This window comes from Ruditapes philippinarum, unplaced genomic scaffold (assembly GCF_026571515.1).
Source record: "Ruditapes philippinarum isolate M1 unplaced genomic scaffold, ASM2657151v2 ctg972_1_1_1_1, whole genome shotgun sequence".
Lineage (NCBI taxonomy): Eukaryota > Metazoa > Mollusca > Bivalvia > Venerida > Veneridae > Ruditapes > Ruditapes philippinarum.
This window is the reverse complement of record NW_026854450.1, coordinates 111,246-128,705: the sequence shown is the minus strand read 5'-3', so window position 1 is coordinate 128,705 and position 17,460 is coordinate 111,246. Positions and strand designations below refer to the sequence as shown.

The window sequence follows — 17,460 nt, the reverse complement described above, 5'->3', positions numbered from 1 at the left end:
TTCTATCAAGATACGTAAAAGCAGTTACGTATGTAAGAATCGCTGTTGAACAGTTGGTCGACGTATGTGTGGAGAATTCTAAACGCTGACTAGGATGGGGGAGCAAATATTCCTTTGATCTTTGAACGAATCATAATTGTTTGCAAATTATATCATCGCCGTAATTGAAAACTAGAAAAACTCTTTATCAATTAAGGAAAGAAATATGCGTTTTATATGGAGATATTCTTTTGAAATGTAATCCCGAATGGGGGATGAACTTTGGAGAGTCTTTTCATAAAATATGATGTATGTTATAGTTACATAATGAAACCTGCCGCAGACAGATAGCATAATAGTCGTCCGCGATCATAGACGTTTGATTTTGAACCTTCGCCACATTTTCTCAACAAAATTCTGTTGAACCATGGGAAACACTGGTTAAAACATGTGCGCTTATAAAAGAAACCTTTTAAAAATAACTTTGCGTTTTGCAGAGTAATATCGTTTTAACAAGACGGGGTTTATAACTGATCATTAAAATTTCAAGCCTGTTTGAACTTTATATAGCTTTTATATGAACTTGATTGCTTAATAAGACACTTATATAGGGACATAAAATTCTTATTCAAGACTGATATAGTTAAAGAAACGTGTTTGGATTCTAAATTGTGTTCCATCATTTTTTTCTTTAGAAACTGAAAGGATGATACTAAACCTTGTGATGTCATTTTCATCTTAATATTCAAAATTCGTCTTTTGTAACAAAAGAACAAAATTTCAAAAAAGACATTTGAAATTTAAAATGATGTACATATTTTCAGTTTGTAATAAAATATTACAGTGGGATATTGACCGGTTGAACTGGACAGTCGTGATCTGGTTATGTCGAATGAAGAATTCAACACTTAAATTCGCCAAATTGAAAATAAAAACATTGGCACGCCTTTAATATAAACGTGTCTAGATAAATATATTTATATAACCTATATTACAGGTCTAACTAATAGTAACTATATTATATATGTATAATTTTCAGTTTTACGTTTTTCGTTACACCAATATACAGCACGACATTATCTAACACCGAATATTTCCTCAATGACATGGAGATTTTATCAACATATTTCGTCCGTATCATATCTAGATGATGTGATACTGTATATATCAAACATGTAATGTAAGTATCAAATTGTAAATTATCCGCATGAGACAAATTTTAACGTGTGATATTTAATGCGGAACGTGTTGTCCTTAATTAGCTATACAAATTATTCGGGGGTTTTAAAGATGATTTGAGCCGTGTCATGACAAAACCAACATAATGGGTTTGCGACCAGCATGGATCCAGACCAGCCTGCGCATCCGCGCAGTCTGATCAGGATCCATGCTGTTCGCTATCAGTTTCTCTACTTGTAATAGAGTTTGTAAGCGAACAGCATGGATCCTGATCAGACTGCGCGGATGCGCAGGCTGGTCTGGATCCATGCTGGTCGCAAACCCATTATGTTGGTTTTGTCATGACACGGCTCATTTTTTTTCTTCTCTCTCTCTCCCGGTTATGGACAACTATTTTAGTTTGGCACAGAAACAAATAGGCCACCAGCCTGATGATACTCCCTTTTTTATCGTCGTGTATTACATTGTATGTCTCTATATAGTTGCGTTTTCAAATATCATCTCAAAGATATCATGTTGTTTACAAAAAGGTATATCTACAAATGTAGTTTTTTTCCGTTAATTGTTGTGAAAAAAAACAACAAAATAAGCCCAACAAAAACAACAACAACGTTTCCCTTTTAATGTTATACTGATTAGTTCATTGATTAAAGCGCACGCAATTTTCATTCTTCATTGTATTAGATCTTATATTATAACATTTCAGTAAGTATATCCTATTAGGTTTTCTATTTATTAAGTGCTCGTGTGACTTGTGCAACGTTCATCACTTTCCCTGCAAATTCGGAAAATGTCATTACTTTGCTTATAAACTGAGCATTGTTCGTTACTGTTTGTGTAAACTCGGCAAATTTCGTCATTTTTCGTGTAAACGCGGAAAATAACTTTTCTTGTAAACTGGACATTTTTTGTTACTTTTGTTACTTATATGCTTAATATTCGTTTCTTTTTGTCTTTAGTGGAAATGAAATGACTAGATTTTGTGTTGTTTCTGTTCGAATGAAAGCTTTTTTGGTTCGTGTAAAACACGGAAAGAGACGGACTATGCCGAACACTTCACGAGCTGATAATGGATACGTCACCTTAAAAACCAAATGCCAGTTTTATACAGTAACTGTAAAAAAATGAAGTCATTGAACGATTCTTCCGACGTGAACACACGCGTGGTTGTTTATTATGAAAAGAAAATTAATTCCAGATTTCATACAATGCCGAGCAGAACTTTTCACACATGTTCTAGAAACCTTAACGGTGCTGTTTATTTTGCCTACAGAGTTTTCTGATGCATCTTAGCTGATTAAATCCGATTAAATCTATCGTCATGTAGCAGTTATTGCTCGTCTTGCATGTTAACAAGCAGAAGAAATCAATTTCAAACATTCACTCGATATGACCGCAAGGAATAGGTTATATGCTCCTATAACAAACTTTCATTAATAGGGAACGATCTGAGATGAGCATCGTATACGTCACTGATAAGAGACCTATCTAAAAATAGCCACATATCGATAACTTTCGGACAAGGAAACTGGTTAATCTACATGTAGATTATACAACATGTAATGGTTACGAATACTTTTATTCACATTTCTCTCAATGGAAATGATGTTCCTGGGGTTAAACTTGCGTAAAGCATGATTGAGATGGTTTAAAACCATCAGGAAAAAAAGATGATATGGTGAAAAAGAAATAACTTTCGGGGCAATACTTTCCCTGCATGTCAATTTGAGAAAAATGCCGGCGCTTGGCAATTTGTTTTTGTTTCACTGTTTATCAAAATTAGAAATGGTGATATGATATGGTATGATTTTAAGAAATTGGGACTAAAAATGAAAAAGTATCTTTCTGTCCCAGATATACCGTACAAAATTTTGTTTATATGTAAAATACGCAGATTGGAGAAGTCATGAATCTATCCACCAAAGTGCTACGAGTATTATATTAATGACTATAATATCTTAAATTAATTCTTTAATAATTTTAGAATACGCAAAACTATGCGTTTTTCCTATTTTACCTAATAAAAAATGCCGATTCTAGAAGTTACTTTATCAGAAATAATGTATACGTACATGCATGCTTGCATGTATATTTAAACTGAATTGACAATTGAGGTCCGTGATTTAACATACACTGTTTACGTATAGACAATAAAATACATTTGTTTTTTATTTTATGTCTCACACAAAATATTTGTTGTTAAAATCATCGCCAATTTAGAATTACTGGTGCATTTTGTAAACTTCGCCTCATCAATCAAAAGAGTCAAACTTTTTTTCTGCCTGAATGACAAAAACCGTTTTATTGACAAATATAGAGGCCAGAGCAGATTGTGACATATGTTTAAATTTAACTTTTCAAAAGTACAGTGTGTAGTTGTCCCTTTTCTTTTCACACTAAATTCCATTTCCAACTTGTTTGCATTCTACAATTTCTTAAAATATTGCATGTAAACAAAGTAAATATACGCTGATTAACATCATGTGTAGTGTGAACTCCCTAATCCCTTGTCCAAAAGTTAGTACAGGTGATGTAGTGGTGATAAGGTAAAATCTATTTTTAGAACAGTGTTACCTTCAGATCGAAGGCTATTGAATACATGCAAGATTATTAGTATCAATTTTCAAAAGGCCAGACCATTGTGTTTCCTAATAGAGATTTCGTATTTTAGTTTTCATTTCTTTTTACCTTTAATTTAAAAGATTCCAGGAATTTTTTTATATTAGCAAAATAATTAGCTGTTCTGATGCAGAGTTTCAATCAACAAAATTATTGAACTTCAATACTTCACTTCACTTTAACTTGTAAATATATTCGTATATCAATTTAATTTTAATTTAGTTTTATTTTACTTTCATCATTTATTTGTTTTAGATTTAAAAGAAAAAATGAAATAATAAAAATAAACAATATCTTCAATTTAAAAAGAAACATAGCTTTTTTCAACATGCCGTTAAATTTTGCCGTTTCAGGCGTTTCTTAGGGATTCTCTTTTTCTGTCTTTTAAGAGAGAAAAATGTCGGAAAGACTATATATATTTTTTCAGATACATTTCAGCATCCATTTATGCGTTTGAAACCCATTGACTTCACAACAACAGCCACGATTTTGTGAGTGATAAGTAAAACCCTTGAGAATGTTCAGTATACAACAAAATATTCATCCAGTACAGTACTAAATGTGATAAAGAAGCTTGGACTTAAACGTGGCACCGATAATACACGTACTCCTACATGAACATTTTAATGTATTCTGGTCTACGACATATTTATTCTTCTCATATCTAAAACGCACGAATGTTACCATCATCATTTTTTTTAAAAAATCACGATGCCAGAACGTGTTCTGAGAATATCAATAGTTTGCAAGCATTCCGCAGGTTTTAAATCTTATTCCATCGGTGCATCTGTTTGTAATAAGAGTACTTTGATATCTTTGATGATATGATTAAACGATTCCTTCCGACTTGTTACTGTCATTTTTTATTAGATTTTATATTAGGAGCAGGTTTACACCAAGGAGAATTTTCACGTCTATTATCATTTAATAAATCTGAAAATTAATACTTTTAACGCTTGTAAACGCCTTGTTATAAAGGGATGAAACAGATTATGAGATGACGGGATTAAAGAGTGGATTTTGAGAATGGTGTACTTTCAAATAATGTAAGACCTCACAAATTGCCAAATTGCACAATGTAGGTCTAATCGTGAGAATAGTATTTTCTTATTTAAACAAGTATTTTGCACCTAGAATGCAGGATTTAAAAGCGTTCAAACAAATATTATAAAGAGGGTTTGTATTTTTGTATTACTGACAAACCAAACACTCCAACTTTAATTATAACATGAAAAAACATTTTCTTTGAAATTTAACTTTTACAATAAAGATTGACGATATTTTTATTTTTATTTCTTCGGTTTTATTTGATCTTTAATTTCTAACACCGTTAACAATAGAACACAGTACACTTTTTGAATCTGTAGAAGTTTGTTAAAAGCCGTGCAAAAAGGTGAGTTTGGTCTTAATAACAACTATATTCTAAGGTTTAATTAGCATTATATTAATGACATTAAATTATCATTTCATAAATCACACATGTGCTTGAGTTACCCACATTTGTCATCTACAAAATGTTACTTTAAAAAGACTATTTCTCACTATAAATATTATCTGTGCCTATTCACTCAATGAAGACTGAATTGTGACGTAGTTTTCTTTCTTTTTTTTGTACATTATATTAGTAATATTAAACTATTTCAGGATATGTGCCAATCCTCGAAGGTACATGAGACCACGGTTATTAAAGTTATTAGTAATTAAAGCCGTGGTGAGACTTATTGCATTCATGACCTCACTAATGGACAACTTGTAAGAGCACCGACTTATGTACAAGACGAATAGTTCAAATTGTATCGTCATATAACATAATCAGTCTGTCATTTTACTGTCTCATCCTACAATATAACTGTCATTTTAAATCATAGGAACCGTCACGTGGTTCAAGACCGCCGCCATGTTTGATACTATCAAACGCCTGTATGACTTTGACTAGCAGACGGGCGCCAAAAGGCCAATCAGATTGCTTGTTACAAACGCATAATGACTTTCAAAGCATTGTGATGACAATCCTAACTGTTCGCATGTTTCCGTTTATATCATATGAATACAGATACATGCTTTAATATATTTTTATAAGCATTTTACAACCTCTTTTATAGTTTATTTTGAATGCGCAAAGGGGTCATAAAACTACTTTTATATCTGTTGAGAGCATATTATTCCACAGCTATTAACATGCAGTAGGTACTAGTAAAGTCATCACAAGCAAAATAACTTCTCCCAAATAGATACCAAAAAACCCGCCTGCACATAATTAAGTAAATAATTTGAATGGCTCGTAAATTCACATGACTTTAACTATTTCTCCAACAGAGATAGAAAATATGCTAACTATAACAAAACAACAGAGTAGTATGATAAATTAGAAAAAGAGGGTCATGAAATCTGTATAAAACAACAGCTAACTGGTTAATGCCTGCAAATAAAACACAACATTTAATTCATGTCAGATTTGTAAGTCTTAAATCTAGCGTATAAGTTTTTTTCCTCTTTTTTGAGTTATACCAAAATGGCATCTGCTTGTTCATTCGGAATGATTTTGGCATGTCGGAACGTGACAGAGTTATTCACGTGAAACATGAGCATTTAACGAAGTTATCTGTACGCATCATTTAAATAGCATTATCACCTGCGGTAAGTAATTACATAATTGAAAATACATTTCATTCATGCTGTCAAAGTTACTTGATGTTTCTCCCTACCACATAATGTCCGACTGTGAAAACAAAGGGTGTATCCCAATAAATCTAACGTTAATGTTACTGGCTGGAGTAGTCACATTTTTCACTTACTAAAGTATATTTACAATAAACGAAAACTACCAAAAATTAACAGGAATTATACTCAAGGTTGTCTTTGATTTGTTTTATTAATTGTTTCAGTTATTGGACAGTACCTTGATATTCCTTTGTTTTTAAAAGCTTTAGGTTTGAATTATTTAAACTATAAATATAAGATAATCCTGTGGCAAGTAAATTCAAACTTCTAACATCTGTTCAGATAAAAAATATAAGGCTACATTCTTAAAAGGTCATCATTTAATGTATCTGTGCCAAGTATTTATAACTGTGCAATTTATGTTTAAATTCTACTACAGAGGTCATCAAGTTTTAAAAAGATTGCTATTCCTACGCCTTTGTAGATATGATAATGTGTAGATAATACGCACGTGACATGTCGCAGACGGTGCGTTTTGTAAAGTCTATGATGTAATAATGCCAAGGCACGCGACTAGATGTTGATTTTGAACAGTGTTTGTCTGATTTTAATTTTTTATGAACCATTTCTTTGTTCTGCACATTATGCCTCAGAAATAAATAGTTTTTTACTTCTTTTAAAATGGCTAACGTGTATCTTATAATGTTTAAATAATGGTTTTAAAGAATGTTAGATGCTTGTTGTCTATAGAAATTAGCACTGAATGTGAAAAACATGTAATTGGTCGTAAATGTAGCAGATTGTAAACAAAGAAGTATTTTGATTTCCATACAAAATACTTAATCACAATAACTGTACTTATTGCGAAAAAGCAAAAGAAGCAAATGACTGGCTTATGAAATTATAAAAATACACCAAAAATAAATAGCTCCTGAGAAATAAAATCAGATCCATTTCTGGGGCATAACGGGCCTTAAAACAAGTTTCAGGATGCAATTTATAACGATGCTGTGTAAAAGAATTCTTAGGTCTGGATTTGATTTAAGTTTTATCAGTTTTGATTCGTTTATAATTTTTTTGCTATGACAGGATGTAATGCTAGAAAACATTGAAGCCAAAATTTATAGATTAATTTGTTACAAAATGTAATAGGTTGTTAAGTGGCTGCAGAGTTTTTTCCACCAGGGCCTCATATCATGCAGAATATTTTTTGGTGTTTTTTTCCCTCATGAGATAATTGGTAGCATGCTACTAAATGATATCTTTTTTATGCCTCCTGTACGCATGCCTACATGATGCATAAATCAGCGGATATCTCCTTCCTCTTGCAATTAAAACCAGTAAGTAAATATCATATCTTAATGAAGATATGCCCCAAACACGCCATAAAATTGATATCAAAGATCATTTACGAAAAAGTTGAATTAACGATCACAGATTTGTTCACTATCTTAATCAGGGATGAAGGAATCCTGTTTTACCTTCTACTTCACTATTAATCCTCGACGGATGCATAAGTTAGATTTTAATGCAGATGTGGTAAAGATAATTTTCAAGATTTTGATAAACTATAATTATTTCCCACTGAAGATAGATATGGAGTAAATGATGATATTTCACAGTAGTGATTAAGCGTTCCATCCGAAAGCCTCTCACACGTGTTAAATACTGAATTTCCTAGCAGACCGAGACATTTCGATAAGCAGACAGACGAAGGATAAAACAATTATGCACTTTCAACATGCTTTTAATTAATCTTTTATCCAATCCATCAAATATCCTTTTTTCTATAGTCACTTGCAGTTTATAAATTTAATGAATATGACTTTGGTGGGGACGGACGGACAAACGGATAGTCAGAAGGGGAAAAAAGGATGGAATCAACTTTATTAGACATTTTCTATTACAATTTCTATCATTAACGTAAACGTCAGGTACCTTTAAAGCATATGCATATTTTGCCGACTTATTTCACCATTTCGGCACAATACATACCTTAAATGTTGAACATTCGGGCCTAATTTCGCAATTCAACGCTAATGTGACATTTAGGTTACAAGAAATTAACACTTAAACATCTCTTGGGGATAAACAGCTTTTATGAAAACATTAAAATAGTTTACATTTCAAGATATTACATTTTTATATAAAATGTCAAACGTTTGCCATTAAACCGTCTGTACGTTAAATATTTATAATATCATTAACAGAAATTTGAACGTCACGACGTGCTTTTAACACGCAACCGTTAACTTCTTAAATTTTTTAACTTTCCGGATATATATAATAATAGGCAACTTTTCGGGTAAATAATACGTTTAACTTGGGGATTACGTTTTTACGGTAATTTAATACCTTTTATATACATAGATAATGATTATTGGACCAAAATATGTATGTTTTCAAAACAAACATTTGCTTGTTAAGATATTTTAAAGTGGCATATCAATTTGTAATGTGGATGTTACTGGGTTTCCTTTCTTTCTGATTTTTGCCATATGCAAAGGAATCTAAGATAAGATAACTTTGGTCTAATGAAATCCATTTTTCATGCAAATGATGCGTCCAGTTAAGAGACGAGTGTTGCTCATTTTCACCGATTTATTTTAAAAGTTCTTTCAAGGTCAAGCATATGCTTTAACTAATTCACTTTTGAATGATGCAACAAGATTTCATAGAAAGGAAAAGGGGAAGCGTTTACTTTGATTGTGGCAATAATCATTATATAATAATGCTGATACATTGCAATCAAAGTTATTTTTTTAAACAGAAAATTAGTTGTACGATGGAGACAAATGAGAGACACACAAGGACCTAGTATTTATCATGTCACTTGGTTATATGCTTGAGTATATCCTTATTTGCTTATTGCTTTATTAGGTAAACCTTAAATGCAAAGCAAAATGTTGCCAGACGCAAGTGCAAATTTTTCCCACCGGCTTATTTGTTGTTGGTTTTCTCCGAAAAAATCAGTTAAATTCTTTTATCAGCACTTCGTTGCTATTCTAGACGAAAAAAAGAGAAAATATACCCCTGAATAATCCACAACTGACCAGTAAAGTACGTGCCAATCATCCGATGGTCATCTAATGGTCAACTAGTAATCCTTTTATCATCTTTAATCCTTTCATTAATTCTTATGGAGAGATAGGAAAATCCTTCGAGAAGATTTCAGATCATGAAAGGTGGAATATTGACTTTAGCCTTTTTCTCACATGCTATCAATAAAGTTTCGCGCTTTTTGACTTTTTGGTAAAATTGTATTTACACGTACTAAATTGTTGACGCTATCAAAGGTTTTTACTTCACTAACCTTGACCTTAATTTAAGTACATGAAGTGCAGATACTTCAAGGGCCTTATGAAGAAGTTTAAGGTTACGAAGCCAATATAAATTGTATGAAATCGGAATATTTCTTGATTTTCCGTGCTTTATAACAATGATAAAATATGGTAAGATATACAAAAGCAGCAAGAAACATGTAAATTCAATTCATTACATTACAAATTCTAACTATACATGTAGTAGTAATAGATTTTATGGGGAAAATTAAAGTTGGCCGAAATAAGTATAAGGATGCACTTTCAAAATATAATTCACACTACTGGATTAACTTTATAATAAAAGGATCGAACATTTAAGGCAAAGGACAAATTTAATCATATAAGTTTCCATATTGGCCAGCCATATATTGAAGTTTCTGTCATTGACCAGTCCAATGTTGGCAAAGTTGAAACAAACATTTTCATTTCGAAAAAAACAATACTACTCACGCTACATAAGTAACTCATATTAACGTTTGCTTGTTTAAAAATACACTTAAACCTTGATGTACCATTTATTTTGAATATATTAAAAGATGATGACACGAATAAGGTAGTTTGTAATGTTTATTACTGCACAACGCGCTCCTAACAAATTAGCTATCCGAAACAAAAAAAAATAATCGAAATAGCGGAAAAAGCATTTAATTTGCATTAAACGGGACACAAATTGTGAAAATGCGCAGGAAACTGTTTAAACTGTCTCTGCATTTTTTACCGGAGATAACATTAAGATGTGGCTTAATTTGAACACAATTCCTTATTAAGTACTGCACATTTCTTTTATACCATTATAAGGGTTACGCGTATCTCCGTAATTAGATTTTATTAAAGGCCCATAAATGTCAAATAAAGTTCTAACATGGTCTCGTTGAGAGAATTAAATTTGTCTGCGCCATCAAACGTAAATTAATTACTCTGTACATACGGCAAAAAATTTCCATGCAAGGTCACGTGTTCATTTGAGAAGGCTTATCAAGGCGTTTACGTCCCTTAAGCCTATCATTTACAAATTAACTATCATTTGCCTTAATTAACTTGTCTGAAGGCTGGAAAGAGCACGAAATGGATCCTCTTGTTTATAAATGGTATTTATTTATTCACTATCGACGACTCATTAATCAATGAAACATGTAACTTTCAGACCTATTTAACTAGCTCAATTACTAAATAAATCAATTATGTATACATGTAGTTTTTTATTTCAAGGACATAAAATTTGAAAAGATTTTTAAAACCCCCCCCAAAAAACGAGTATTCGAATAGAAACTATATATTCGAAGATTCGAGTGATTTATAATAATCGGACATTCGAATATTCATTTCAAACCCTGTAATAATTATATAAAACCTTAACATATATACAATTAAGTATCTAAATAAAGGGTTTTAAACAGTTAAACCAATGCAATTCGAACTGAGCAACGCATAATCATTACATATTGTACGGACACATGGACGGACAATGGAATAATATGAATATACATTGTGAAGAACAATTTAACAACAATTTGCCAGAAAATGAAAAATGTATTCATTAGAACGCACATTTTCCTTCAAGATAACATCATGTTGTGTTTTTAAGTCATCATGTTATTACATTATGTTAAAACATTATGTTATTTGTTCATGAATAACTTACGCGCGTTGGCCACAAGAGCTCGATCATTTTATACTCATTTTCTCACTTATGTGTTTGCAAAATTCACTCGCACTTATCTTACCATCAGATAATTATGTAAACAGTCTCAACGAATTGTGCATGAAATAGTTTAATGGTAGACATTATGTAATTTCATCTTGGGTATAAATTTTGTAGCACATGCCGATCAAGATAGCAGTAAAAAGAAAACTACTAAAATTATGAAAATACGTTGGGAAATGAATATATTGACAGATGCTGATGATGATAATGATGATTATGATGATGATGATTATGATGATGATGGTGATGATGATGATGATGATGGTGATGATGACGATGATGATGGTGATGATGATAATAATCATGATAATGATGATGATAATGATGATAATGATGATGATGATGATTGATAAAGGAGACATTATAATTGTGGATAATCTTTATGATGATGATTTTGTCGACTGAGACACCAATGATGATGATAATAATGATGATAAAAACTAAAACGACGCCAATAAAAAAAGAGAACAATATGAGAACGGTGGTGATGTTGATAATAATGATGATAATAATGATAATTCTAGTGATGATGATAATAATAATAAGGATGATAAGGTTGATGATGATGTTGTTGAAGAAAATGTTTGAATGATGATGTTGTTGATGTTGTTGTTAATGATTGATGTTATTGATGTAACTTGATGATGATGATGATGTTGATGATGATAATGTTTCTGATGATGATGTTCATGATGATGATGTTGTTGATGATGATTATGATGATGATGATTTTATAGATAATAAATGACTGGTGTGTCTTTTCTTTTATTCAGACACAGTAAGAGAAAGAGGAAGTTTGCTGACGTAAGTATTTCTCCTTTCAAATAAAATTTCATGTAACCCTAACTGCCAGGACTAGATAGATATTAGATTATGAATACACGTGAGGCGTGAGCATTTGTAATAATGAAAATTACCCTCGCATGAGATTTTCGGCGTTATAGTAAAATCAAGAATGAAATTTTAAAGCGTGAAGACACATAATTAATGAGAATTAAACCATGACGAATACAGCAAGTAGACTGATTGGTTACACTGAAGGTTTTAATGGAAGTATTGATTAGATTGGTGATCATGATTGAGAAGCGGGATCATTCACGTAATTAGCATCCTAATTTAATCAATTCGTTGTTGCTTGTCTCCTTGACATTATGTTGACTTTCTAAATTTATCTAATATAGCTAAATATATACATCATTGTTGACAATTTCTCCAGGAAATAACGTCAGCAACTGTTAATGAATGTCAGCAGGAACCTTTTGAAAAATTCGTTGCAACAGGTTCTGTTGTAATTGCTGATGATAATGAGGATCATCATCATGGGACATTTTCGTAAACATTTATCATTTCCGTACTTTTCATGAATATTCAGTGATGACAAGTAAATGACAAGGATGTCTCTAGTAGTCGCTGCTTCTGCTAATGACAATTATCATGTGATTGTTGTTATTAGTGATGTTGGTGGTGATGATGATGATGATGAAGATGATGATAGTGTCGGTAATAATAAGGATTCTCTTGATTCTGGTAGGGAGAATGACAACGATTGTAGTCTGGTAGGGGGGTGAGGATAACGACGACGATGATGATAACGGTGATGATGGCGATGATGATGATGATGATGAATGCGATGAAACTACAGAAAATGAGTTCTACGGTATTGATAAATGTGGCGAAAGAAATAATATCAATAAAGGTGGTTAATGTAAGAATGTTGACGACGTTGAAGTGGGATAATGTTAATAATACTTGTAATGATATTAATTACAATAAAGGTAATGATGGAGAGTGGTATGAAAGAAATTCTACATGAAAGTGATAAGCTTGATGATAAAGATCAGAGTTATAATAACACTGAGAAATCCCACCTTATTTCTCGTATTCAATGTACAAATTTTACTTTGTTTTATTGACTGAAGAAACTAATTATCCCATCTGTACGCTCTCAGTATCAACGACTAGACATAATTATATATATCTGTAAACCCTGCCTTCATATCTGTTTGTAATAACTCACTCACAAGAGTTGAGGAAGAAAGTGTTTTTGATCGTAAAAAAGATTAAATGATCGTGAAAACATTTTAGCTGTCAATTCAGAAGACAGGCGAACGCAAGCAGAGGCAAATTATTAGCCAAACTCTTCCACGAAGATTCTCGTAACTTATAGGCGGAAAACCATACAGCAGGCATATGTTTGATCTATGCAAAGTCTTATATTTATCATGGGGCCTTGCTGTTGATACAATTTGTAGATTATATACCATTATCAAATTCACCGTATGAAGTTAAACGCTGCACATTAAGGTGGAATTGCGAAAACATCACCAGGTATCAGATTTTGATAAAACATTAAATTGCATCAGGTACGAATATCTTTATGCACGAAACAGGGATCAAGTTCACCGTATTTATTACGAAAGTTGCGAGTATCAATGTTTCCAAATTGTTGAATATTTGACTGGATGAGCGCAAATAACGTATCACCTGTCAAACAGTAGCGGCTTGTTAATTTCTCAAAGTGTATACAGAATTACAGAAAAAAACTAAAAAAAGGTAATAGAAAATTCTTTAGATATATAATACAAAATACTGAACATTATTCTTTATATCCCTTTCGCGCTGACATAATATTTGCTTATTTGTCAGAAATTCTGTAGCTACTTTACAAATGTAATTACTGGTTTAATTAATTTGTTTTATTTGTTCTCTTAATATATTTGTATAAGTATCATTATATATACTGTCTGAGAGTTAACAACATCAAATATATTTTTTTAATGATTCAGGGTTTTTTTTAATTGAAGTAAATAAACTGATGCAAATGATGGAAATATGCATGAACAAAGATTAGCACGTAAGTTTTGAAGTAAATTCAGGTATGATAAATAAATTAAAAAAACAGGAATACAGCAAAACACAAACATATTTCACGGTTTTTACGTGTTCGTTTTTATTTTCTTTTAGTGAGATCCAAGAATAGACGCTTTGAACAAAGTGCAGTCTTTTATGAATAGTGCAAAAAACTAGAAAAGTTTATCTTGTTTTATATAATGAAACATGTCATGGAATATAAAGATAAATGAGGTTTAACGGCCTGTACCGAGTTATAGAGAGCATATCAAATATAACCATAATGATATTTTATGACTGCAATATCTATTCTGAACAAGTCCTTAAAAACTCTAAAACATAATTTAACCGAATCTCAAGTATGAAATATCGGCGTGAAGATTAAATTGAAACGAACCTGGGACGTTTCGCTATTCTTTTTTTTATAAAATAAACACTGTGTATTCAAATAACCGAAAATTTTGAAAATAAATGACCGCGTTCGAAATCCTATTAGATTGTTAAAACTTGGGGGTAATAAAAATGATGACCGCTATTGAATAAAGGGTCAAAAAGGGACCAGCGGATCAATTATGCGATTTCAATATCATCTTTTGTATGAGTGATACTTTACAAGGGGCCCTTAGCATATGACAGATGGCCCCTCGATGAAACAATTTACGGATAATGTTACTTCTCAGACGTTAAAAGCTTAGAAAATTATTCATCTTGAATATTTCTATGTTTTTGAAAATAATTTCATATCAATTTCCTCTTGAAAAAAAATATGAATTCATATTTTAACATGTTAAAATTCCTATCTTAAAAGCTTTTTTGTTTTTTTCCCTTTATTATCGCAATGGAAAAAAATCACACTTACCCCAATAAAGTTAATGTGTTAAATTCCAAACAAATTTCCTCAGGTTTAATATGATTACTGCAACATGAATAAAATCCTTCAATGAAGTATTTCACATTTACAAATATTAATAGATACAGTCGCACTATTCACAAATATTCCAAAATTCAACTGTATTCCATGATATTCCGATAAACGATGGATTACCTTGGTTACTTCTTTTTTCCTCTCTCTCTCTCTTTCTTGCTTAAAATCCAGAAATTTTCGATTTATCGTCGATTTTTTTTTGTACTTCAACTTTTGTCTTTCTCTAGCTGAAATTATAAATTATTATTTGAAATAATGTAACAATATTGTTATTATCTTACTATTCGTAACGTTTACAATAAAACAATCACACGGACACTATAGCGTTTATCTTAAATCAACGTTCATTGATAAAATAATATCATCTACTTTTACCATGCACCCTATTCACTGTATTTACCTTGATTTCTCCAGACCAATACCACAGTGCATTAACAGCTTTTCCTTTAACCTAATCTATAGTAAATTGTAAACAAAATTAACAATATACAGAATCCGAAAACAAAAATTCACACCAGTAATATCCGAAGAGCATTGATAATTGTATCCTCCAAACAGATCGAAAAGCTATAGTAAAATTCAATTAACTATTGTTGACAGTCGAATCTTCTGCGTTTAAAACGAAAATGACAAACTCGTATTCGCTATTCATCGAAAGCGAGTAGACGCTCGCATGTATCAAATTGTTTAAAAATGCATGCGGTATACTATAAACCATGTATGGTTGTATTTTAATAGTTGACTTGTATGAAGCGACACTTACCCACCTACCAGTGTCCGTTTGAATGGCTTCAGTATGAAAATATCCAATAAAAACGGTTTATCTTCTTTCTGTAGCTGTATAGAGAAAGTTTATTTTACAGTCTATATGATAGGTAAACTAACATTTACATTATATTACATAGACATTTAAGATAAAGTTTAAAACTTAAAAAAAAAACTATCCTATTTGATCTTTATTTTTTTTACAAATATTCGTTTCGTATCAGCTTCAGGTATCAAAGAGGCGTTTGCGTCCCTCCTTAAACTCAATTACTTAATTAATTAATCAATTAATTAAACAATCAATTAAACCGATCATTTAAACGTAAAATCGGTCATTACCTGTCATTGACTTTAACTGTAATAAAGAAATACAAAACCGTTCCAATTGCATCCGCGATAATCAGATAAAAGCATGAATCGAGCGGAGCTTTTTGTCATTCTCTCTTTAATAGCAGTTCGCACGAAACACCGTGAGTACTTGATTAGAAGAATACCTGTACAATTTTTGGACCAGGTGTGTTCTCTTGTAAGATGGGAGGTTTTTTGTCGGGATAATCTTCGTATACATGAATGGCTGATTACTTCGGGCAAACAGGCGCATGAGGAGGTGTTAGTGTTTTGTTGAACAATGATTAATTAATATTTTTTGAATATAATATCTTTACTACAGCTGCACATGAACGGAAGTTTGATTTACGACATCTTAGCGTTTTTAGCTCTAGGCATTCTAATACTTGAGTAGAGTAGAAGTACTTTGAAGCTGTTTAGTACGAAATAAAACTGGCAACTTTATGCTGCGAATATTGTTTTTTGTCCCTTTAAAATCTGAATCTACTTAGGTTTATTTGAATGAAATTTGGTTCATATAAAGTACAAAATATGGTGAATATTATAAGCCTAGTTAATGACAATTTGATGGGCTCATATTGTGGTGTAAGCATATAGTTACTCATTTATTTTCTTCTCTCATATTGGTTTCTGGTAAGAGAAAAACATGCAGTCGTTAATGTTGATTTTTATGAAGATGACCGTGCGTGGAACAAGATAAAAGTGCAGCTATTTTCTGTGTTATTCGTAATAAATGAAGACATACACAATCAAACCTCACGGTTAAACATTACGAAAACAGGAGCTTGAAAAAAAAGTTAATATGTCAAGGGTATGAAAATAATTCTTACTGGGTATGGTCGATCAAAGTAATATTTTTCTCTGAACAACCTATTTTACTATCACATTTACTGCTGTGTTATTTCATCAAAGACTGAACTTATATCTTAAATACCTGCATTGAATTCAATTCACCAAGAGAGACACATATACATAAACGAGAGACATATAGAAGCATAAATACATGCATAATATTAGATAGAAAAGTATCTGTATTTCATACCCCTAGTTTTATGCCGCACACACTGAGCGCATTCAGTGACATAACAGGTTTAACCCTGGTCATC

The 17,460-nt window shown here is 31.6% G+C and overlaps 1 protein-coding gene across 4 annotated transcripts in view; it reads right to left on the bottom strand.

Moving 5' to 3' along the window:
• Window positions 1-16,422, bottom strand: part of LOC132740158 (FRAS1-related extracellular matrix protein 1-like) — a 70,656-nt gene extending 54,234 nt beyond the window's left edge. Inside the window, exons 1-3 of one of the 4 annotated variants that reach the window (XM_060728008.1) lie at window positions 16,346-16,422; window positions 16,005-16,078; window positions 15,176-15,468 (exon numbers count right to left, since the gene is read on the bottom strand). The gene's annotated coding sequence lies outside the window, so the exon portion shown is untranslated. Of the gene's footprint in view, window positions 1-15,175; window positions 15,584-15,641; window positions 15,947-16,004; window positions 16,079-16,345 lie in introns of those variants that run through there. The other 3 variants (XM_060728007.1, XM_060728010.1, XM_060728011.1) reach the window with 3 other exon arrangements.
• Window positions 16,423-17,460: the final 1,038 nt, after the last annotated feature.